The sequence below is a fragment of the Rana temporaria genome, chromosome 1 (genome assembly GCF_905171775.1).
Source record: "Rana temporaria chromosome 1, aRanTem1.1, whole genome shotgun sequence".
NCBI lineage: Eukaryota > Metazoa > Chordata > Amphibia > Anura > Ranidae > Rana > Rana temporaria.
The window spans coordinates 586,293,653-586,316,760 of record NC_053489.1 but is presented as its reverse complement, the minus strand read 5'-3'; the positions used below and the strand labels follow the sequence as shown (position 1 = coordinate 586,316,760).

Genomic DNA, 23,108 nt, shown 5'->3' with positions numbered 1-23,108 from the left:
GTACTACCTAAACGACGTAAAATACGACGGCTGTGTTCCCTGGTCCATACCTTAGCATGACTTGCGCCTCATATATGGGGCTTATCTTTACGCTGGACGTACGACTTACGCAAACCGCATATATTATGCGCCGGGCGCAAGTACGTTCGTGAATCGGCGTATCTCCCTCATTTGCATATGTGCATAGAAAATCAATGGGAGTGGCAAATACGCCCAGCGTAAATATGCGCTTACAATACGACGGCGTAGGCAAGTTATGTCGGTCGTAGGAAGCCTATTTTTAGGCATATCTCGGATTGTTTACGGCACACAGATACGACGGCGCATAGTTACACTTACGCGGCGTATCTCGAGATACGTCGGCGTGAGTGCTTTGTGAATCCGGACCATATATTTTTAGCAGCGACCCTAAGGAATAAAATGGTGGTAATGCCAATTTTTTATGTCACATGGTATTTGCACAGCGATTATTCAAACGTGTTTAAAAAAAAACAGTTTCATGAATTAAAAAAAAACAGTAAAGTTAGACAAATTTTTTTGTATAGTGTGAAAGATGATGTCACACCAAGTAAATAGATACCTAACATGTCGCGCTTTAAAATTGCACACACTAGTGGAATAGCGCCAAACTTTGGTACTTACAAATCTCCATAGAATATGCTTTAACATTTTGTACAGGTTACCTGTTTAGAGTTACAGTTAGAGGTCTAGTGCTATAATTATTGCTCTCGCTCTAACGTTTGCTGTAATACCTCACATGTGTGGTGCGAGCACCATTTACATAAGCGTGTGTGACTTACATATGTGTTTACTTCTGCGCCTGAGCACGAAAGGGACGGGGGCGCTTTAAATGTATTATTTTTTTTTGTATTCTTTATTTTACTTTTTTTTCTTTTTTTTTTACACTTACTCTTGCAATTAAAAATGTTCTGATCACTTTTATTCCTATTACAAGGAACGTAAACATCCCTTGTAATAGGAATAGTGTGTAACAGGTACTCTTTATGGAGAGATGTGGGGTCTACAAGACCCCACATCTTTCCTACAGACTAAAAAGATTTAAAAAAAATGTCTCTGCCTTTCCAGCCGAGTCCCCGGCATTGTTTACATTCACTGGCCCAGACGTGAAGTCATAACGTTGCGTCTGGACCTCCAAGGGTCATAGAGATGACTGGGGACCATCTGGTCCTCAGAAATCTCTATGGCTAACTTCTGATGGCAACAGATTTATTCTCCGGCTCACCAAATGCACGGGCGAGCCTGGAAAAGCACCGGAGGAGGGAAGGGGGAGTTGTAAAGATTCACTATCACTTGTGAGGTTTTGCAGTATGGCAGTAATTTGGACAGTGAAAAGCAGATCTTTCATAGATTATCATCTAGTTTGTTTGAGAGTCGATGACCACAAAAATCTGCTGTGAATGAGGCAGTCTGTTGAAATGCATTAGATAGCAGACCTTTTGGCAAAAAAGAAAAAAAATCACTGCTTATTTCCCAACTATCTTCCATTGCTAATATGTATTTTAACCCTAAAAACCAAATGGAATGATAGCAGTTTTATATAGACATGTGCAGAAAGGATACATCTGAATCTCCCAATAACCAAAAATGTACCGGTATATTCAAATACGAATTCCACATGTCTAGTTTTATATATATTTTGTTTATTAATTTTGGTTAGAACTAATAAATTACACTTATCTTTTGGGTTATGGGTATTTTTATGTGACTAAACCAATATTCCACCATCTATTGCCACTCTGCCCTTTGCTTCTTTGGGTCTTCCCCCATGGCTCTTGGGACAGACATCCTTATTCCTACTGAAGTTTTGTGGGGGGTTATTTCCCAAGCAAATTTGTAAGCGCATGCAAGTTAGTGTCTTATTGGACTTTAATAATTTTCCTATAATAATTTTCATGTAACTTTTTTCATGTTAGTCTATGTATTATTATATTCTGAAGATATTTTATATCAGATATAGTGTATATATATATATATATATATATATATATATATATATATATATATAGCATCCACTGCTGAGAAAGTTAACGAAACACGTTTAGATATGGGATGTGTGCTCTCTATAAATCTGAGTGTATTAAAATGAATGATTGAATGTAAATGATGGAACAAATATAACATTTTAAGGGGTTCTAAAAGCTGTGGCCCAGGGGCCAGATGCTGATCCATTAAATCTTAAACTGTCCCTCATCAAGAAGTTGTCTGCTGGGAGTCCTGAGGGGATGTACTAGTATAGTGAATCCACGTAGCCCAGGTACTGTAGAACTTGTCATGTCTATACTTGCATGTCGCCCATTATTCCTCCGCAGCCATAATATTGTTTACTAAACGTATCCAATCCTCCCTACTAGGAATTTGAGCCGATTTCCAGTGAACTGGAATTAATCATCTGGCCGCATTTAGAAGATGGGGTAGTACTGATTTACGGTAATGACCAGGAGGGATGGTAGGAACATGCAACAAAAGCTCCAACGGGGAGTCTGGTAGCTCAAGATCTAAGATCACTCTGACCTGAGTTCTGATATCTTGCCAATAGAGTCTAATCTTGAGGCATTCCCACCAAATATGCAGGAATGTACCCCGTTATCCACAACCCCTCCAGCAAACAACAGCCAACGTTGGGTAGGTTCTAGCAAGTTTGGAGGGGACCCTATACCAATGAGTCCGTAATTTAAACCCAGACTCCTGCATTTTTGTATCTACAGAGCTGGAATGTGTGAAGCGATAAAGATGGTCTAGTGTGAATTCACATAGCATACCTCTCTCCCATTCTCTTATGTAAAGGGGTTTACCCCTTGGCTCCAGTAACTGCAACATCCCATATAACACAGAGATAGAATGCGGGATTATAAAGGTGGACATACAGAGCTTTTCAATGGGAGTTGCAGAAGAGGGCGAGTGAATGGCCTGAGACAAACTGCCAATGAAGTGGCGGAGCTGTCCCTAGCGCCACGTATCCATAGGGAAACTGCCATATTGGTCCCTGAGAGCATCTAGCGTGAGCAGCCATTAGTCTTGAACAAACCTGCCACATTGCGTCTCTCCATCAGAAGCCCACGAGCGAAAGAAGGAAAGATGTTGTCCCGGCGTAAACCAAGGGAAGCCTCCCAATGGAGCCAGAGGCGAGACTGAGGGGGCAAGCCATCCCTTGCCATTCAAGGCGTCCCATACCTTAAGGGTGTGGGTAGTGACATGGAAGGTGTACTCCGACAACCCACGATACTCTCTAGGTACCCAAGGCACCCGAGCCAATTTCCGACCCGCTAATCTTTTTTCCAGAGGAACCAACAGTTTAGTTGTTAGCCTATGATGCCAGTCCAATATCCGCTGTAAGACAATAGCCTTGTAATATTTACAACTAGTAGGCACCCAAGCCTCCCGACCGCTTAGAGCGTTGCAGGGTACGGATAGCCAAATGTGGGCTCCGTCCATGCCATTAATAGCACATTAGTGTTAAAGCAGCCAAAGAAGAGAATGGCCATAGACTGGAACGAGATGTTTGCTTAGAACAGTGGTTCTCAACCTTTCTAGTGCCGTGACCCCTTGCTAAAATTTCCCAAGTTGTGGGGACCCCTAACAGTAGAATTATTTTCGTACCATGGGTTGTCAGCACCCAAGACAAGATAAGTAATTGGCACCCCATTTAGGGCTCCCTGAGTCCCTTCAACTCATAGAGTATTAAAACCCCTTATTTTTTTTTACAATTTATGATGTACCACTCTTTCTCTTTGTTCTCCTTTCTTTCCCTTTTATATCTCTCTGTCCTAATTACTTGTTTTTTCCCCATCCCTCTCTCGAGCAGTCTTTCTTGTTATTTCTCTTATTCTTCCCTTCCATTTTCTTTGTTCCTTCCCCTCTTTTCCTCTCCCTTCCATATATTCCCTATTTTTATTCCTTCTCTTACTCCTTGGTGGGGGGAATGGGATGAGTGGCAGTGCTGGTGGGGCGTTGGGATGAGTGGCAATGCTGGGGAGAGTTCTGATCAGCCAACTTAGGTGCACTTGATCAAGGTCATCTACTGAGAACTGTAGTGGGGAGTTTTAATGGGAACTATAATCACAGTTAGTGTTTACTCACTGTGTCTCCGGATTCACTGTGTCTCCGACTTTGTGGTGTCTTGTACCGAAAGCAGGAGATAGGGTCTCCTCCAGTCCCTCCCACTTCACATTCCAGCTGACCTCTAGTCTCTGCCCCCCCAGCCATGCCATGAACTGAATGGGCGGCTGCAAAGAGGCTGAGTGGGCGGCCGCGGGCTCCAGGGACAGCCCTGCCGCAAGTTTGGGGGGGAAAAACCCTGTAGTTAAGACATGTTTTTACCACCCCAGTCCCTACTGCACCCCCCCTTTAGATGCAATAGCCAGGGGTGTACACATGTAGCAGCGCAGCAAGAGTTATACACCCCCTCATGTTTGAAGGGTATTGCACCTGCCAAGCATGACCCATTCAAGTGAATGAGAATACTCTGCAAGTGCCCTGCAACCTTGTGCAGTACAGCAAACAAGGGGTTAAAGGAGGCAGCATTGTGTTGCTTTCTCACCACCCTCTTTAACTCTTTAGACCCTGCAGAAGCACGCAGTTGTGGGGCACTTGCAGAGTGTCCCCATTCACTTGAATGGGTAGTGATTGTTAGGCGGTAACACCCACCAGAAGCAACAGGGGGTTTAATTCCTGCTGAGGTATGTGTACACCTTTGGCTGCTGCCTCAGCAGCTAAAGAGGGTAGGGATTGGGGGCGACAAAACCACTTCTAAACCACAGGGTTTTACCCCCCAACTTTCCGTGTGAATGACCCCTAAGGGTGTCGCTGCGGAATGCAGCTAGGGGCTCATTCACAAGTGCAGCAGCCACAGCTGCCCCCTCTGAAAGCGATCCAAGTGTGTTTGACAATATGTTGCCTCCTCACCACTCGATTTAAACCCATGATGCACGCGATTGCGACACGGTAGTACGGCAATTAGAAGTTTAAATCAGCTGTGAGGAGGCGACACTGTGCCCGGTGAACTTCTACCATGTTGTTCAAACAGATCTCCACCTCTTTAAGGTTGCCTACCCCAGCTGTACAAGATGTCCGTGGGAATGCGGTGCCGTACTGTGAGTGTTCTCGGCAGAATAGTAAGGTGGAAACACAAACTCTGAGACAAAGTCCAGAAAGGGGGGAAACTGCCAAATGTCACTGAGAATTGAGACAAAATGGTAGCGTTTACAATAATAAAATGAATAACACCCAAAAACCTCTGCCCAGTAAACCACATAGTGAGCAATGTCCTGTGGATTGTGTTGTTTAAAACCAGGAACCAAGCCAGGAAACCCTGGCCTATCTATCCCTGATGCTGGGCCTATTAAGGGGCTGGCTTTGTCTGTTATGCTAGGAATACCCCTGAAAGAGTATTCAGGAGTAGTCATAGAAATGTACTTGTAGCTAACTTCACACGTTGCCCTTTGTGCCAAGGTGAGCACCTAATTTAGGATCCAGTGCCTGAAGCAAACATTACACTCCAGCCCTGCACAGTGGGATCTGGGTATGGCCCCCGAGGTACTGTACACATCGAGAATAACTGATCTGTTCAGTGCAAGGCAATAAGCAGACAGATGTTGATAGAAGCTTCAGATTGAAAAAACTTCAATGGTTTATTGGGGGGAAAAAAATCATAATTTATCCAAAAGAGTGGGCAGGGTTATATGGGTAAGCTCTAGGGGTAGCCCTAGCAAATGTTTTTTTACCAGTGTCTAATCACCTGAAGATAGAAGCATATAATCCATAGTCTATGAACATCAGTCCTGTGCCCTGTACTGTACGATCAAGATACATGTATTACATTATGCATATACACACACGTGTGCTGCAGTGTGGTGAGTTGCCCTTTATTTTGAATAACATCCTAACACACTGAACTGCACATGAGTTGTAATGTGCCCCAGTACTCATTGTGCATTGCATTAAAAAAGTGTGGAATGAAGCATCGTTGGTGCATTGCAAAATGAATTGATTGCTTAACACAAAGATGTAAACAATAAATTCAGTTTAGAAAAATGTAAGGTTTACTTAATTTACTAGATTCTACATGCGTGCAACACTTGTTCACATAACCCATAAGATAGTTGAGCATCATAACTAATGCTATCAATGAGGTAAACATAATACAGCTTAATTAGGACTCAAAAGAATATATGGACTCTAGAGACCCCTATGCTACCAAGCCATGAAAACTTAACTGACTAAATCTCAGTTCCTGGCAGTAAATATTCTTATATTACATACTAAAAATGTAAGAAAAACATGATTTTTATTGGTGAACAAACCAAAATCTGTGTGATTACACAATGGGAAATATATATTTAGACTAAACAAACTACATTTCACAAGGTTAAATTTAACAAGCCTGTAAAATAAGCTACAAAAATCATTACATGGCCCTGCTGCATAACAACTGGAAGCTGTAGATAATATAGCCGTTTAACTAGTGACATCATTGAGAAGCGATATTTGTTGTGTGCCTTTTGTAATCAGAAATGAGCTGATGCTAGCGGATAAATCCACTAACATGCATCTTACAAGTCTTGGGGGCTTTAGTACCTCCCAAAGCTCCAACCTCTCTTCTTTATACCATGGAGATGATGCTCTTACAGCATTCTCCATAGCACCAGTATAAAAATAACCAATGAAAAGTGTGAGACCCCTGAGATATGTCAGGCACATACAGGCTCAGGAACACGATAACAGAGATCTTGGCAGAGATGGCTAGTGTCCCTAAATGATATAAAACCTGTTAGAAGTTTAACTCAATAGCATCTAAATACAGTATAATAAAAGTGTATGTCTGGGCAAAAATATAGAAAAATAAACAAACATATTCAGTTCATCAACATGCACATTTCCTCATGGTTTGTCTCTTTGAAAGCCCTGCAAATACAGAAAAAGATCTTATTTGCCAGAAATCCAGTGAGCACCTAATTTTCCTGAGCTGACAGCTCTGCCTTTACTGAAATCCCAAGCAATGTTATCAGTCCTCCCCTTCTGAACTACAGGACACATTTACCTATGTCAGGGGTAGAGATGCGCTCCAATTTCGAGACAATTGTAAGCTCGACTCGAACATCGGGTGTTTGCCGTTCGCCCGCAAATAATATGGGGCAGTCGCTGGAAATTCAAGCATCGCGGAACGCCCTATAATGCACTGCGAAATCGCAGTGCATTAGTGTCTTATGATTGGGGGTACTAAGTCCATGCCCCACACTACATAAGGTGTATAGTGTGTGACTGTGTACAGAGATAGATTGAGCTAGATTAGGCAGGCAGGTTAGTTTTTTTGCAGTGTATTTGATATATATATACATATATATATATATATATATATATATACACACAGTCATATACTGTGTATGTATATACAGAGTCAATCTAGTATATATATATATATATGTTGAATAGGCACTGTTTTAAATTTAGTGGGGTCTGAGCTGTTATTTGGCTCAGATAAAAGTGATTAGGGGCAATTTAGCCTCCGTTCCAGCCGTGACTGAGCTGGGAGTATCCACCATTGTTTGCCTGGGGGTGTTATTACCACCCCAGGCCAAGGGTGGCAGCAGCAGGGTCAAGGTGCATGGAGTGTCCCCCTCGGCAGCGAATCAGTGGGAGTGGTTGCTCGCTGTGCATGCCGGGGAGGGGTACTTAAGGGACAGACGCCATTAGGGGAGGTCGTCGGTCTGTCGTCTCACGCACCTCGTGGCCCGCCTGGCCTGAGGTGCGTGTCCTGAATCCTGGTTCCGGGACCACGTTGGCCCGGGACTGTGTTTTCGTTTGTAGGCCCAGTAGTCTGGCTGGGGCCTGCCTTGCAAAAGGTGATCCTGTGCTGTCCGTCCTGCGGGAGGAAGCCACTTGATGAAGGAAGCCAGGTGAGGACCTATCCTGGAGAGGACCATGCAAGAGACTGGTACCTTGGGAGAAGGCCTGGAAATTTCATCGAAGGTTGCACCGCACACCGAGAGGCTTGATAGTGTCGCCTGTGGGGTCTAAAAGTTCTACCAAAGCTAAGCTGGAGAGATCCGGGTGCTGAATCCTGTGGCAGAGGATTCCGGACCAAAGTGTCTCCTTATAAAGGAAGGTCTGTGGCAGAGACTGTACTTTACTTCATGCGCCATCCCGGCTGCTAGGCCAGTGAGAGGGACCTATCCGGGTGAGCAATACCCACTCTGGCTAGAGTGGCGACTAGAACTGTTTGCTGGAAGCAGTAGTGGCCTCTGGGCCCTTTAAAATATATATATATATATATATATATATATATATATATATATATATATATATATATATATATTTATTTTTGTTTTTATATATATAAAAAAAATAAAAAAAATAAACATTTATAAAAAAAAATAAAAGGGGTTTGCCACATGGGGCCCTGGGGACCTCGGAGCCCTTTAATGAAAATATATATATATATAAAAAAAAGAACTAAAAAGAAAAAAAAAGAAATAAAATAATATAAAAATAAATATTTTTTTTTATAAAAAAAGGGGGGTTGCCATCCGGGGCCCTGGGGACCTCTGAGCCCTTTAATAATTATATATATATATATATATATATATATATATATATATATATATATATATATATATATATAAAATAAAAAAAATAAAAGAAATAAAAAAAATATAAAAAAATAAATACAATTTTATAAAAAAAAGGGGGTTGTCATCCGGGCCCCTGGGGACCTCCGGACCCCTAAAAATAAAAATAAAAAAAGGGGGGTTGCCATCTGGGGCCCTGTGGGCCTCCGGACCCCTTACAGCTGTACTGCCTGTACCCCCCTGATGGCGGCCCTGCGTACAACGGCACTATAAAGGGGAAGTTCCATTCAGATGACGCCACCCTTTGGGCTGCTTTAGCTGATTTTGTGTTAGTGAAAGACGATTCGCGCTTTTCTGTCTGTTACAGCGTGATAGTTACATAGTTACATAGTTAGTCAGGTTGAAAAAAGACACAAGTCCATCCAGTTCAACCACAAAAAAATAAACAAACAAAATAAAAAACACACAGTACAATCCCATACACCCAACTCCATACCCACAGTTGATCCAGAGGAAGGCAAAAAAAACCAGCAGAGCATGATCCAATTTGCTACAGCAGGGGAAAAAATCCCTTCATGATCCCCCGAGAGGCAATCGGATTTACCCTGGATCAACTTTACCTACAAATCTTAGGGCCAGATTCACAGAGGAGATACGACGGCGTATCTCCTGATACACCGTCGTATCTCCTGTCGTATCTATGCGGCTGATTCATAGAATCAGTTCCGCATAGATATCCCTAAGATCCGACAGGTGTAATTGACTTACAATGTATAAAAAAATATTGCGCTTGTTAAAGTGAAAAAAGCAGCGATCAAAAAGTGTTATACCACACAAACAATAATGCAAAAAGGAGAAGAGATTGCGCTAATAAATGATATGTGAACATAAATGTGAAAAAGTTCAAATAAGTAGTCAGTCCCGCCACAAAGGCAAATTCGTATCAACAATCTCCCAGGTGATAAACTCAATCCACAAAGGAAAAGTTCTTGACAGAAAAGGTCCTCCACCAACGATATAAAAGCCTCTTACCGGATAAAATTGATCTCCAAATTATAAGAGATCAAATACCGCATGATAAGAGGCAAAGATGGATGATATCCCAAAGACAGCCACAGCGCTGGAATCCTGATAACTCTGTCCTTACAATAGGTATATGCACTCGATGGATTGTCCAGGGGTATGCAAAACAGAAAGGACTCACATAGCGTAAAACTGTCTGTTTTATTGGTAAATTAAAAGAAAATTGCACTTACATAAGTCAGCAAGTGTGGAGCATATAAAAAACAAGCCGGCCAGCTTGATACACAGCCCGTATCCGGGTAGAAGATGCGCGGTGATGTCAGAACACCTCCTCCCTACGTTTCGTCACGACAGGACTTGGTCACGGGATACAGGCGGCGTTCTGAATCACCGCATAAATACAGCAGACGTCGGATGTGGCGAAACATCCGATCATCCATCGGACATCTTAACTAATGGAAAGCTAGATCTAATCGAAGGGGAGACCATAGCCAAGTAAGGGCAACCAAAAACGGGAGAACCGGATTGGAAGAAAAAACAAAATTTATATAAACGTAGGGAGGCGGCGTTCTGACGTCACCGCGCATCTTCTACCTGGATACGGGCTGTGTATCAAGCTGCCCGGCTTGTTTTTTATATGCTCCACACTTGCTGACTTATGTAAGTGCAATTTTCTTTTAATTTACCAATAAAACAGACAGTTTTACGCTATGTGAGTCCTTTCTGTTTTGCATACCCCTGGACAATCCATCGAGTGCATATACCTATTGTAAGGACAGAGTTATCAGGATTCCAGCGCTGTGGCTGTCTTTGGGATATCATCCATCTTTGCCTCTTATCATGCGGTATTTGATCTCTTATAATTTGGAGATCAATTTTATCCGGTAAGAGGCTTTTATATCGTTGGTGGAGGACCTTTTCTGTCAAGAACTTTTCCTTTGTGGATTGAGTTTATCACCTGGGAGATTGTTGATACGAATTTGCCTTTGTGGCGGGACTGACTACTTATTTGAACTTTTTCACATTTATGTTCACATATCATTTATTAGCGCGATCTCTTCTCCTTTTTGCGTAATTGACTTACACCATCGGATCTTAGGATGCAATACTTCGGCCGCCGCTGGGGGGAGTTTGCGTCGTATTCCTGCGTCGGGTATGCAAATGAGGATTTACGGCGATCCACAAAGTTTTTTTCCCGTCGTTACGTCGTCGCTAGTAATTTTTTCCCGTCGCAAATTTACACCTGCTTTAACATGGCTTAACTTTAGTCGAGCCATGTTAAAGTATGGCCGTCGTTCCCGGGTCGAATTTCTATTTTTTTTTGTTTTGGCGTAAGACGTCCGGGAATACGAATGGACGCTACACACGTCGCCGTTCTAAAAAATGGCGTCACATCGCGCAAAGCACGACGGGAATTTCAAAACTGAGCATGCGCAGTACGTCCGGCGCGGGAGCGTGCCTAATTTAAATGGTACCTGCCCCATTTGAATTGGGCGGGCTTGTGCCGGACGTGTTTACGATACACCGCCGCAAGTTTACGGTTAAGTGCTTTGTGGATCAGGCACTTACACTGAAAACTTGCGGCGGTGTAACGTAAACGGGTTACGTTACACGGCCGCAATTCTATGTGAATCTGGCCCTTAGTACTCAGTTATATTATGTACATTTAGGAAAGAATCCAGGCCTTTCTTAAAGCGATCTACTGAGCTGGCCAGAACCACGTCTGGAGGGAATGTGTGATGAATGTGCTTACTCCATTACGAACGCTAGTTTTACCAGAACGAGCGCTCCCGTCTCATAACTTGCTTCTGAGCATGCGCGGGTTTTTCACGTCATTAAAGCCCACACACGATCATTTTTTACAACCCGAAAAACGACAATGTTTAAAACGTCGTGAACCTGAAAAATGCTCTGAAGCGCACACACGATCGTTTTAAATTACATTTTCAAAAAACTTTGTTTTTTACAACCCGAAAAATGAATGTGTGTACGCGGCATAAGGTCCAGCAGCACCACGATTCTCCATCGTCTGCTGCTTCGAGGGCATCATCCCATATTTTGAGAAGTGCCATTTCCATCCCATGCCCTGGGCGGAAACCCGATTGTAGTGGGTCCAGTAGTTTGTGGGTGTCCAAATGGAGTTGTAGCTGTTGTACTACTCCTTTTTCAATGATCTTGGAGAAGACGTTAAGGCTGGTTACAGGTCGGCGATGGTTTGTGTCTTTGGGGTCGAGGTTGGGTTTCTTTAGGAGGGGTTTGATTATACCTTGCTTGAGGGAGGTCGGAACCATACCTTCTTTAAATGATTGATTTATAAGGTGTGTGATCGTGGGTGCCAAGATGTCGGAACATTCTTTCAGAAGTTTTGTGGGAATAATGTCGTTTAGTGATGAACTGTCTCGGAGGCTTCCGATGATGCTTTTAGTGGTATCAGTGGTGATTGGGCCCAGTGTAAATTTTGTTGATTGTAGAATATTTATATTGATGTTTCCTTCTTGACTTCTTGGTGCATCTTCTGCAGGTGGCCTTGGGGCACGCTTTTCCTTTTTTTCTGCTGCTGGTCGTGTAATTGAGCCACAACATGCAGAAGAGTTGGTGGAGTGGATAACAAAGCCGTCCTCGTCCTCTGTCACCCAGGCTCTTAGTAGTCTGCCTTCCAACACAGCTGCCAAATTGGCCAATTGCACAGGCTCCTTGTCCACAGTTACTCCTTCCATAGCCCCACCATCATGCACGGAGAAGTCCCAAGAATTATTTGACTACAGTGTCGGTTACATGCTGATGGAGGATGCGCAGCAATTTGAAGGCTCCGATGTTGGTTCCCAGGCAGATGAAGGGAGTAACTTGAACCTAGAGAGGGTGTAACAGAAGGACAAGAAACTGGCAGTCATGTTCCCCAAGCTGCAGCATACTGCCAAGTTTGCTCCAGTGACAAGGAGGGAGGGGATGATGAGGTCACTGACCATACTTGGGTGCTTGAGAGAAGAAAGGAGGAAAGTGAGGAGGTGAAGTCACAACTCCCATGAAGCAGGATGTGCTCCAGGGGTCAGCTTAAGGGCAGCCACCCTATTGCAACACACCACAGAGCTCTACAGGTGCAGGGCGCTGCTGACTCCCCGCTGACTTTTAGAAGTTCCTTGGTGTGGGCCTTTTTCGAAACGTGTGCAGCAGATCGCACTATTACTGTTTGCAACCTATCTCTGAAGCCAATCAAGGGTGGCCAGAACAGCAGCCGCTGGGCCACCACATGCTTGACCAGACATATGACGACTTGCCATGCAGTCTGTTGGCAGCAGCACCTGAAAGACCCACATCATAGAAAAAGACAGACTTCTCCTTGCGCCTCATCTGGGATCTCAAATTCTACTTTATCTCCAGTCCTCTCAAAAACCTGCACTGAGAGGAATGAAGGTATAGCAATAGGTGTCACAAGTACTTGCAGCCAATCTGCTAGCAGTACATCAGTTGATTTTAGCAGGCAAATTTCCCTACCGCAGATGCTGAACTGTAAAAATACGTTAAGTCCCAGCCATCCACATGCTCAGCGTCTAAATTCAATTTGGCCAAATTGCTATTGTTCCGAGGACACATCAGCACAGGAAGAGGTCACAGAGGAAGAAGAAGAGGAGGGGGTGGAGGAGAGAGGTGTGTCACAACCAGTAGTAGTGGTTTGGAGGCCTAGTGGCGGAACAACCTCCAACACTACTGTACCTTGCCCCTTGGTAAACACCAAGGGGCAGATTCACGTACATCGGCGCATATATAGACCGGCGTAACGCATCTCAGTTATGTTACGCCGGCTTAACTTAGAGACGCAAGTAACGTATCCACAGAGTATTTGCGTTCAAATATGCGCCGGCGTAACGTAAATTAGGAGGCGTAAGGTGGGGTAATTGAAAGTGGGAAGGAAGTGGGTGTGTTCCATTGAAATGAGCCGTGACCCCATGCAAATGAAGGGCCGGCCGGACTGCGCATGCGCGCATGACGCAGACAATGATCAGCGCCTCTCTGCGCATGCTCAGAACTCGGCCCAGCGTAATCAGTGAGATTGGAACTAGGCCAGGCGTACTTAGTGAGATACGCCCAGTGCATAAATAGGCCCACACATACGCCCTTCCATTGCAAAAGTACATCCAATTGTTTCCCTTCCTGAAGCAAGGTGCTTTTGTTCTGTTGTCTGTTGCTGTGTGTTGGTTTGTGTTGGTGTGTTGTTGGAGAGTCTTATTGGAGAGTGTTATTAGAGTGTTCTTGGTGTTTGTATTTCTTGTTTGTTTTTTGTATTTCTTGTTTGTTCTTGGTTTTTGTATTTCGTGTTTGTTTTTTTATTTCTTGTTTGTTTGTGCTGAGTGTTTGTGCTGGGTGTTTGGTGCAGAGATGACAACCAAGAAGAGGAAGTTGAACTTCTCTCTGTGGGAGAAGGAGATTCTGACCAGGGCCATTACCCTACATGGGCGGTTTTTGCATGGCCCTGAGAGTCGGGACATCACCCCGGCCAGGAAGTGGCAGATCCTGCAGAACATCGTTGATGATGTAAATGCCTTGGGGGGTAAGACCAGGAGCCTCAGTGGGATCCAAAAAAAGATCAATGATCTGAGGCGCCTGGTCCGTGGGAAGCTGGCAAAGCTAACAGCTCATGCCAGGTGCACTGGAGGGGGACCACCTTGCACCATCCGGCTGACTGCTGAGGAGCGTGCAGTGGCCCAGTGCTTCCACAGGCAGCAAGTGGAGGGGCTGCCTGGCTTTGACTCCAATGAGGAGGCCGTGAGGACAGGTAAGTGTTTTTTATATTTTCTATCTGGTGTGTAGCATGTGTGGGGGGGGGGAAGGGAAAATGTGACAAGTGTGTGGATCCTCCAATCTGTGTTTTGTGTCATCCACAGATGTGCAGGAGGGTGCTCGGCCATCTGGCCAGTCTGCACCATCCCCTGGACATCAGGCTGATGAAGACACCCAGGAAAGCCCGGAGTCCTCTGTGCAGGGGAGTGGCCGCAGCTCACCCCATGAGGAGGTTGAGGAGGAGGAGGTGCTGAGTACCAATGAGGTACTTCTCCATTTGGAGGAGGTTCCCCCTGTGGCTGGCAGCAGTCAGGCCTCCACCAGGGGTAGCCCCTCCCACTCCTCCCCCAACAGGGCTCCCCCCAAGGGTCTCCCCTACTGCCAGGCCACAAGCCTCCTCTGGAGGCAGGAAGGCGACACGCAAGACCAGGGGTGTGGCCAAGGTTCTGCCGGAAAACCTGAGGAGGGACCAGGCCCGTCAGACCTGCCATCTGGGTCAGGTCACCCTGACTTTGGGCCGCATGGAGGAGAGCCTGGCCTCCATGAAAGAAAATGTGCAGGACATGTCATACAACACCCTGGCTGTCATAAACTGTTTTAATGACCTGCAGACCGCCACAGCAGGTGTGGGTGAGGATCTGCGTGCCCTGACCCAGGCTGTCCAGGCCAACATGGCAACCATGAATGTGGCGCTCACGCGCATTGCCGTGGCCTTGGAGGGCAGGCCGTCAGGTGGGCAGAGACCAGGGGATGCTCCTGATTCCCCCCCCCCATGAGTCTCCCCTGAGGAGCCGGGGCCGTGGCCGCCCCAGGTGGGGGTCACGCCAGGGGCGTTAGGTGTTTGTCTTTTTGTTTAGTCAGTGTTTTATGTTTATTATTTCGTTTTTAATGTGATTATGATTTGTTTTATGTTTGTGAATGATGTATGATTGTGGGGGTGACATTCCTGCCGGAAAAGGGGTGTCACCCTCATTTTTGGTGGAGAAGGGTTCCCCAGGACAAGGGAGAAGTGATCCCAGGTCCGTGTGAAAGGTGTATGAATGTCCAGTGACATAATTGGAGCCTTGGTGTGGCGTTGCTGCTCCCTAGTACCGTGCAGTGTATTTTGGTCTAATCCAATTGGATGAGGATGTGGGGTGTGTGTGCTAGGGACCACAGTGGTGTGCATGCATGCATTTTCATTGTGCCATGATTAATGTGTGTGTTTAACGTGCAAAGATGCCTTCTGCCAGGCTTCTCCTGACTGCTGCTCCCTTAGAAGATGGGGTACCCTCGGTCAGGGGGGGATTCTGGGGTTCGGGGGTCAGGTCATCACGTATGGCAATCTCCAGGCACCTTCTCACGGCAAAGTTGTGCAGCATACAACCTTCCCCCGATGATCTGGCACACAGAAGTTTGGGGAATACAACCGGGTACCCCCAGACTTATCCAGACATCGGAAACGGGACTTCAGGAGGCCAAAGGTGCGTTCCACCACTGCACGGGTACGTATGTGTGCTTCATTGTATCTTTCCTCTCCTGGGGTTTGGGGATTCCGGAATGGAGTCATGAGATGGGGCCCAAGTGCATATGCCGCGTCACCTGGAAGGGAAAAGACAGGAGGATCACGCATTGCCTTCATCCGCAGGTCCTCCTGGGTGGGTCTGATGATTTGGTGTAGAAAGATTACGTCGGTCGGAAAAAGCTGGTTTTCAGGCGTATCTCGTTTTGGGGATACGGCGTATAGATACGCCGGCGCATATTTACACTTTACGCGCCGGCGTAAATGCTTTGTGAATCTGCCCCCAAGTACGTTTAGGTGCAAACTATACAGCACAAGTGCAGTAAACACCAAGTACGTTTAGGTGCAAACTATACACTTTTTTTCGCGCTGTGATTGGCCAAGCATGCGGGTCATAGTGTATGCTTGGCCAATCATCAGCGCGCAATGCCGCAGTGAATTATGGGCCGTGGTGCGTCACTCGAATTTGGCGCGAACGACCCGTTTTGTTCAAATTTCGACGAACAGACGTGTTCGAGTCGAACAGACGTTCGACCGGAACACAAAGCTCATCCCTAGCTACAAGTACTAATGGCATTCATTAGGCCAAAGGGCAGTCGATTAAACTCATATCCTGCGTACACACAACCGTTTTTCATGACGTGAAAAATGCAATTTTTTAAATTGGTCTTTAAAAACGATCGTGCGTAGGCTCCAGAGCATTTTTCTCGACGTGAAAAATGGGCATTAAAAATTTAGAACATGCTCTAATTTGTCACGTTGTCGTTTTCACGTCGTGAAGAACGGTCGTGTGTAGGCTTTAACGACGGGAAAAAAACGTGCATGCTCAGAAGCAAGTTATGAGACGAGAGCACTCGTTCTGGTAAAACTAGTGTTCGTAATGGAGATAGCACATTCATCACGCTGTAACAGACTGAAAAGCACGAAGACTGAAAAGCGCGAATCGTCTCTCACCAAACTTTTACTAACATGAAATCAGCAAAAGCTACCCAAAGGGTGGCGCCTTCTGAATGGAACTTCCCCTTTATAGTGCCGTTGTACGTGTTGTACGTCACTGCTCTTTGCTCAAGCATTTTTTTTTTTCACGATCGTGTGTATGCAAGGCAGGCTTGACAAGGATCACGTCGAGAAAAACACATTTTTTTCTAGGACATTAAAAATGGTCATATGTACGCGGCTATACAGTCCTGGAGGATTTTCTTGATCCCCCTCCTTCACATGCACTTGCCAATAGCCAAGTCCAAAGTTGAAAAGTGTTAGCAGGCTTGGACCTGTATTACTGGAGGATGGCTTCTGCTGGAGGGGTTGCAGTTGGCGGTGCACCGGGACAGTACTGTAATGCTGTAGAGCATTTCTTAATCTGAGTACCGGGATGTTTTTTCAAGGCAGGTGTCCCTGTTCAGACCCTACTTTGCCAGGAACCTTTCCCTGTGTTATAGGCTTTCCCTAGCAAGCGGAGTCTCTGTCCTTGATCTACCACTTGCTCTAGGCATGCTCAAATGACATGGGTCACCCTTTTATATAGAGTGCCACACCAAGATGGCTGCCGAAAATCTTGAGAGAACATAGTGTCCAATTGGACAGCTGACCTTCCTGAGAAACGAACAAGTGGACAATTCCCCTAAGGGCCCTTTCACACGGGCGGATCAGTAATGATCCGCTCCGTGTGTCCGCAAAAGCTCAGCGGGGATCCTCCGTAAAATCCCCGCTGAGCTGGCAGGGCGGTCCCCGCACACTGTGCAGGGACCGCCCTGTCTTTCCTCCGCTCTCCCCTATGGGGGATCGGATGAACACGGACCATATGTCCGTGTTCATCCGATCCAGGAGACGGAAGAAAAATAGGATTTTCTTCCGTCCGCAAATGCGGATCTTTGCGGAGGCGGACAATGACGGGTGTCAGCGGATGGTCATCCGCTGACACCCGTAATCACATAGGGACCCATGTATGTCCCGTTTTCATCCGCAACGGACGGATGAAAATGCGGACATACGGTCCGTACGTGTGAAAGGGCCCTAAGGCCCTTTCACACATGTGAACCATTCCTTTCACCAGTTCATGTTTTTCAAAGCAAAAAAACTGAATTAAGTTGACATCAGTTTTTCCATGCAAAAACCAACTTTTTGTCCAATGCGTTTTTTTGAACCACTTTACGACTGCCCACCACATATATACCAAGGGCAGGGCGGCCGCCCTGCGCTGGATCACGTACCTAGTACGTGACCCGAATTGCCTGGGTATAGGGTCCCCAGCTTGCTGCAGCAGGAACAAATCAAATGGCCTTTGATTGTCGGGTGCCGGCGATCAGCTTTGGTAATTAGCGAAGAGATCCCTGTGTAGGTAAACAAATTCTGACAGCAGCAATCTGCTGCTTTTTCTCCCTACAAAGCAGGAAGTAAAAAGCAGCACATTGCTTAGTAAAAATAGCACACACAGAACACAGTAGCACACCGCCCTAGATGTTAACCCCTTTACTGCCAGTGTCATTAGTACAGTGACAGTGCATATTTTTTAGCACTGATTACTGTATTGGTGTCACTGGTTCCCGAAAAAGTGTCAAACTCGTCAGAATGTCTGTCGCAATATCGCAGTCCCGCTAGAAGTCGCTGAACGTCGCCATTACTAGCAAGAGAAAAAAATATATCCCAAAGTATTAGTATTTTAGATGCTATAACTTTTGCATAAACCAATCACTATAAACTTATTAGGATTTGTTTTACCAAAAACATGTAGCAGAATACAAATTGGCCTAAGCTGATGAAGAAATTTGATTCTTCACTTTTTTTTTTAATGTATTTTATAGCACAAAGTAAAACAATTTTTTTTTTCTAAATGAGCGGTCTTTTTTGTTTATAGCGCAAACAATAAAAATACCACCAAAAGAAAGCTCCTTTTTTAGGAAAAAAAGGACATAAAATGTATTTGGGTACAGCATTGCACGACCGCGCAATTGTAAGTTAACCGCTTCTGGACCGCCCCACGTACATATACTGCGGGAGGGAGGCCTTTTAGCATGAAATCACGTATCTGTACGTAATTTCCATTTACGGGTCGGGTGTGCGCATGCACACCACCAGCAAACCACTCCGGCAGACCCGATGTTTGCCGACACCTGCCAATCATTCCCTAGTGTAAACAAGGTAATCGCTGTTCTTTCAGAGGGGAAGATGGAGATCCTGGGCCAGATTCAGATAGGTCAGCGGATCTTTAGATCCGCGTAACCTATCTGATTTACGTTACGCCGCCGCAAGTTTTTGAGGAGAGTGCTTTATTCAGAAAGCACTTGCCTCTAAAGTTGCGGCAGCGTATCGTAAATCCCCCGGCGGAATTCAAATTCCGCGGCTAGGGGGCGTGTAAAATTTAAATCAGGCGCGTCCCCGCGCCGAACGAACAGCGCATGCGCCGTCCGTAAACATTCCAAGCGTGCATTGCTCCAAATGACGTGGCAAGGACGTCGTTGGTTTTGACGTGAGCGTAACTTACGTCCAGCTCTTTTCTGAATCGACTTACGCAAACGGCGTAAAATTTCAAAACTCGGCGCGGGAACGACGGCCATACTTAACATAGGATACCCCTCACATAGCAGGGGTAACTATACGCCGGAAAAAGCCGAACGCAAAAAACGTAAAAAAAATGCGCCGGGCAGTCGTTCGTTTCTAAATCGGTGGAAATCCTCATTTGCATATTCGTTGCGTAAAAAAAACAAAACGCCACCTAGCAGCCGGCCTGGAATTGCAGCCTAAGATCCGACGGTGTAAGTCACTTACACCTGTCGGATCTTAGGCCCCATACACTCTCGAGGATTTGTGCGGATTTCCATGCGATTGAGTGTACTCACCATCGCATTGAAATCCACGCCGAAATCCTCTGGCGATGACGTGTCGCGCCGTCGCCGCGATTATGACGCGGCGACGTGCGCGACGCTGTCATATAAGGAATTCCACGCATGCGTCGAATCATTACGACGCATGCGGGGGATCCCTTCGGACGGATGGATCCGGTGAGTCTATACAGACCAGCGGATCCATCCGTTGGGATGGATTCCAGCGGATAGATTTGTTTAGCATGTCAGCAAATATTTATCTGCTGGAATCCATCCCAGGGGATAAATATCCGCGGAAAAAGATCCGCTGGAGTGTACACACCCTAGGATCTATCCGCTGAAACCCATTCGCTGGGATTTTTCAGCGGATGGATTCTATCGTGTGTATGGGGCCTTAGGGATATCTATGCGGAACCTGATTCTATGAATCAGGCGCATAGATACGACCGACTGAACTCAGAGATACAACGGCGTATCAGGAGATACGCCGTCGTATCTCTATCTGAATCTGCCCCCCTTGGTTTCTGCTAAGCACCATATACTAGCTCATTATGAAATACTTACCTTAGAACAAAGCGCCAGCATTGCCTCCCGGTCAGTCACTGCTGAAGGAGCTGACATGTTCCCTCTGCGTTTGTGGCCAAAGCCGGGATGACGTCCTCTTTCCGGCAAGGTCCGGTAGCATCCGCCAGACCTTCAGAGCACGTGCGGCGCTGACATCAGCGGCTACCTGCAAATTCAATATTATCTCCTAAACTGTACAGGTAAAAATGTGCATGCGGACAATACAACTTGCTTTAATGGAAGAAAAATAGGGCTTTGATCCATTCCTAAAAAAGGGATGTTTACGGAAGCGGATTTAAAAGGACAATCATCCGCTTTTTCCATAGAGATGCATTGATGTCCATTTTTCATCCGTCAACGGATGGATGATAAATAGACAAACGGTCCTCATATATGAAAGGGGCCTAACAGACTCCAGTCCACCTGTAAAAAGGCACAGCACCACCTACAGGACAGAGGGGGGACCTGCCTCAGTCCTCCCAGGGATGTGCTGTCCTCCTATGTGTATAATGGTAGAGATGATAGAACTCTTCAGCCTCCATTATTTATAAAGGAGTGATCACACCAGGAGCGGACCTGCTCGCTGTGTACTCCGCCCAGAACCAGCCTCCCCTCAGTCATCATCACAGGGCACCTGCCATCCTCCTCACCACACAGAATATTCCAGAACAGCCCCCTCCTCCGCCATTGCACAATTCCTGCTGTCCATCAACGTGACGTACACGAGGCAGGCCCCGCCTCCTTGTCATACTGGCGCCTCCTGACCACGCCCCGTCCTCCGTTCCATTGGTGGAAGTGACGAGCCGCCGGAAGAGGTGACAGTCCGGTGCGGGGAGCAGGGTGAGGTGAGGCCGGTACGGTGTCGGGGGTGTGTACGGTGTGTATGAGGGGGGAGGACAGCTGGAGTAGCCGGTAACCAAGGCTGCGTTGCTAGGGACGTGTGGTAGGCCTCATGCAGAATGAATGGAGGACGAGGGGTTCATAGTACTGCAGTGTCAGTCCTAGTGGTTGGCTTCTAAGGCCGTACAGCCAGAATGAGGGGAGGAGAAGGAGGAGCTTCTGACACCTGTGTGGTCGCCACATCTCATGACAGGTTCAGTCTCTGTGTGTATGTGGGCGACAATCTTATGTGCCCCCCCAAGTCACCTAAAGGATCAGTCCATCTATAGAGAAGGATGGGGGCCGTCATTGGGGAACTGCTTCTGAAAATGCTAGATGCCTGGCTGTGTCATAATACAGTACCTATGAGGAAGCTGCCATTACATATCATGGGGTGCCATACAGCCCCCCCCCCCCCACTACAAGTCCAAGTATAGACTGATAACAAGAGAGGGGACTACAGATCCCAGCAGAGCCTCTATATTATGGGGAGACAAATCACCTCTGTATGTGTGTGGAAATCTCTCTCTATCTATATAGAATCTATACACACACAGGGCAGCACCTGAATTCACCACTTTTGTTGCTTCCCGCAAGGCAAAGATGGCCGATGTGTGCCGTGTGTGTGCATGAGCCTCCGCGTTCAGTGCTGATGAGCAGTGGTGGCTGGTGCTCCATGCTACACTCCTCCCCCCCCCCCATTTGGTCAATAAGTCAAACCCCCTCCCCAATTGCTCACTCGTCGGCCCCCCAGCCCCTGCACTTACCCCTTCGAGATCGCGGGCAGCTTAGGCTCCTTCCTGCGTCTCCTCGGTGGCCAATATGATCACTTCTCTCTGCAAATCCACTCCCTGATTGGCCAGGAGGAGAATCAGGAAGGCAATAGAGAATGTTCGCTATTGTCACACAACTGGGTGGGCTCAGGGCACAGTGCTCTGCGCCCCAAGCCCACCCCTTTTTTTTTTGTTAAGCCAATTGGATCCTCGGGCCGTAATCATGTGCTTAAAAAAAAAAAAAACATTGAAATCCATGCGTCTGGGGCCCTGCATGTAGATTAGGGGCCGGGCGCATAGATCAGGGGAGCGGAGCCCCTAATGGACGGGCCGCCACTACTGATAAGTGTCACAGAGCAGAGTTTACCGCCAGACCATTGTCCCTGCCACACAGCCAATCTTAGTGACCTGAAACCTGCCCCATTCACACCTGTGCAACCCATCGTTTTTATGTTATTTTTAGTTTATGTGAATGGGCTTTGTTATGTATGAAAAAAGCGTCAAAGTACCTTTTTTTTTTTTTTGCGTGTTTTGTGCGTGTAAAAATCGAGGGACTGCTACCAGAATTTGGGGTTCCAATAAAAATTAATGGCTCTGCAAGCGCATTGCATGTTTTTCTGTTCTTTTAGCGGCTTTCCAAAAACCGCGGGCAAATAATGCGCTGCCTAGTTGTGCGTACAGCTTTAACCATTTCAGTACCGGGCACTTAAACCCCTTCCTGTCCAGGACAATTGTAAGCTTTGAATGACAAGTGTGCGGTCATGCAACACTGTACCCATATGACGTTTTTATAAAAATGTTTTGAGACTGATAGAGATTTCCTTTGGTGGCATTTAATCACCACTGGGTTTTTTTTTTTTTTGTTTAACCTCTTCACATCCTGTCCATCGTCAAATGACATCCACAGATGGGATCTCCCATCCTGGGTGGACGTCATATGATGTCCTGGGCTTCCTGGCCATCTAGGGGGCGCGCGGCATTGCTCAGGCCCCTTTGCGTCCGCCTGGCAGCCGCGATGTCCATCAGGCACCCGCGATTGCCCGCAATCACGGCAGGACTGTGGATCTGTGTGTGTGTAAACACACAGATCCATGTCCTGTCAGCGGTGAGGAGACCGATGTGTGTTCCCAGTACAGAGGAACACACATCGGTCCCCTCCCCTTGTGAGTCCCCTCCCCCCTACAGT

General features: G+C 46.3%; 1 protein-coding gene across 2 annotated transcripts in view; it reads left to right on the top strand.

Annotated features, from left to right (window-relative positions):
• The first annotated feature begins 21,007 nt into the window (after positions 1–21,007).
• TMEM33 (transmembrane protein 33) overlaps positions 21,008–23,108 on the top strand; it is a 47,063-nt gene continuing 44,962 nt past the window's right edge. The window contains exon 1 of one of the 2 annotated variants that reach the window (XM_040335030.1): positions 21,008–21,115. The gene's annotated coding sequence lies outside the window, so the exon portion shown is untranslated. The remainder of the gene's footprint in view (positions 21,116–23,108) is intronic. The other variant, XM_040335031.1, reaches the window with a different exon arrangement.